We start from the raw sequence: 2,790 nt of genomic DNA, 5'->3' as shown, positions 1-2,790 counted from the left end.
CCGGCAGCGGACGCTGGACGACCGCGACGCTCGCGCTCTGGTGCAGTTCGTCAAGAAGAACCGCAGCGCCACGCTCGCTCAGGTGACCCAGAACCTCAACGCAGGGCGGAACCAGACCGTGTCGACCCGGACGGTCCGTCGACAGCTGCACCGAGAGGGCTACTACAAGGAGGTGGAGGGGCAGAAAGCACTGGGCGCGGGGCAGGAACCGACCCAGAGCTGTGGTCCGGAGGACAGCAGTAAGGATCCACACAGCAACGAGACAACGGAACCAGAACAGAACTGACCAACCCAGAACAGAACCGACATTTTATAGGAGACATGCAGGGCTTTTATTCTGAAAGGTCGTCTGCTGCTGACGTGTCATTGGTCCAGAACGACCAGAAGACTTGAAATGACTCGAAAGACTAGAACCACCTTCACGTGTCAGAAACAGTTCAAAACGGTCCAAAGCTGAGGACTGGACGCCACTGCGAGTGAGAACGACCTGTTGACCTGCTGTCTGGTCTCAGGTGGACCAGCAGGTCCACAGAACCGTCAGGAGTCCACTGGATCTACAAGGACGAGACTAAGAAGCCCGGAAATGTCTGTTTTCATCTTCATCAAGACAATCAGGGCTGCAGGTGGCTCGGTGGTGTGAATGTGAGTGTGCTTGGTTGTCTGTCTCTAAGTGTAGCCCTGTGATAGACTGGTTACCTGTCCAGGTGAACCTGCCTTCACCCTGAGTCAGCTGGGATAGGCTCCGCCCCCCTAGTGAGGGTTAAGGTGTAGAGATGATGGATGGATGAAGAAAATAAAGCTTTGACAGATTTAAAATGTGTGGTTGTCATGATGGACTGCTGGTGGTTGGAATGTTCTCAGACAACTCTCTGGGGGAAGAGTTTCACCGTAACACCAGGTAACAGACTGATGTGACAAAAACTTCATTTAAAGAAATCAAGCTTTGTCCAGAGCAACCTAATAATAAACAGAGATGTCCTTGTACTTGTCATCAAGGGTTTATCCTGTCATATGAAACAGAACATAATGAAGATGTCTTTATAAAATGTAATGAAGCGTCATTAGGAGTTGACTCCTTAATTCAACTTTTTCATTGAACATTTATTAAGTTAAACGTTTGAGTTGTGATATAAGATGTGAAACAAAGTACAAAACCCCTAAAATTCGTATTTTTTAAAGAGCGTGATGTCTAAATATTCGATTTTTATTAAAGCAAACAAACGCCGTATTGTCGGTGACGTCATGACGCAGGTTACGTGCTCACGCCTGTGACGCAGCGATGTCGTCACCGCGCTGCTGGTGTTTTGGAGGAAAGCAGCTCTTTCTCGGACCGGCGGCTCCAGCTGGCGGCTTTTTGACGCAGTGTTTCGCTTTGAGCAGCTGGGCAGCGCCTCTCCACCGCCACATGAGCCGACCGGACACCTCACCGACATTCCACCGCAGCAAGGCGGCCAGCAGCTAGCTCAGTTCCCCGGCGAGCCGGCTGGCAGGCGGGCAGGCTAGCAGCGAGTTAGCCGCTTAGCTGGCTCCAGCGGCTACATCAGATCGGTAGGTCTGGAGCCTGACAGCAGCTTTAGCTTCCAGTTAGCATCACTGTGGGGAACACAGTCCAAATAAACCCCGAACTGGAGGATCAGTCAAGTCTGCGTCCTGTCTCTGAGGAGAGAAGGGAGACGAATGAGCTAAAACTGCTCCCCCAGCAGGAACCCCGTTGAGAAATGTTCATATTTAAGGTTTGACCGTTTGAACTTAAGCACACAAGCCAGAAGAACATCAGAATAAACTCCGTGTGAATCAGAAATGTCTTCTGGAAAGTTCGGCGCACAAATAGCCCACCAACTAGAAAATAAACAGCAGAAATCTGATCTTTAAGGTCCAGCTGATTCAGCTGCTGACTGAAGGGAAACCTGGCTCAGTGTCGAACGTTAAACTGAATTTATGAGAGGCGCTGGTTTTGTTGTATTTAGGCTAAAACTCAAAAACATTAAAAAACAAAAAAACAAAGAACCCTCAAGAATTCTGAAACATCAGATCAGCGCTTTGTGACACTGAGCGAAGCTGCTCTAAAAACCTGGTGTTTTTAAAAGGACTTTGGTGCAGAGACTCCTGCAGCCAGACATGTTTCCTGTAGTTCTCTGATGACTTTAATCAAACTGGAGCATGCAAAAGGTTTGAAGGTAGATTTTATATTTTTCCTGAGATATTTTAATCCTAGTGTTGTAGATTTTTACTGAACAAGTGACTGATTTTAACAACATCTTCAGAACAGTCTGATATGACTATTTATTTGTATTTAATATTATAAAGTATTTGGATTTTTAATCAGTAATCAATAAGTCATTTTAACTTAAAGAGATTTTATTTCAGCAGGACACAGTTTAACACATATTTCATACAGTTTGTTTTGATGTTTTATTAGCGTTTCACCATAACGCCACAGAAATGTTTTTGGCTTGTTTTAGTCGTTTTATTTCTGCCATATTTTGGTCATTCTGGATGTTTCTTCATGATAATCAGTCGGTTGTGTTTTCTTTCTATGTTTGTATTTTTTAGCTGCAGTCACATTTTTAAACCATTATTGTTTAGTAACGATGTTTTTAGGACACGTGTTGCTCATCGGTGGAGCTTCCTCGTGTTTGTTTTCAAAGTTCTGCCTCAGAGATCAAGGCTGTCACCATGGAAACCCCCCAGACCAGCTGTCTTTGTTCCATCATTCTAAAGTTCTCTGGTTCTCCGCTGGACTTCTGTTAAACACTGAACTAGCTTCACTGGCTGAGTGTAGAGAATAGT

General features: G+C 45.8%; 1 protein-coding gene across 1 annotated transcript in view; it reads left to right on the top strand.

Moving 5' to 3' along the window:
* Positions 1–1,334: 1,334 nt before the first annotated feature.
* LOC103366556 (sentrin-specific protease 7-like) overlaps positions 1,335–2,790 on the top strand; it is an 18,938-nt gene continuing 17,482 nt past the window's right edge. Inside the window, exon 1 of the mRNA XM_008294324.1 lies at positions 1,335–1,548. The gene's annotated coding sequence lies outside the window, so the exon portion shown is untranslated. The remainder of the gene's footprint in view (positions 1,549–2,790) is intronic.

This window comes from Stegastes partitus, unplaced genomic scaffold, assembly GCF_000690725.1.
Source record: "Stegastes partitus isolate 25-593 unplaced genomic scaffold, Stegastes_partitus-1.0.2 Scaffold954, whole genome shotgun sequence".
Classification (NCBI taxonomy): domain Eukaryota; kingdom Metazoa; phylum Chordata; class Actinopteri; family Pomacentridae; genus Stegastes; species Stegastes partitus.
Note: the sequence above shows the minus strand (reverse complement) of the source record. Positions and strands in the feature narration are given on the sequence as shown.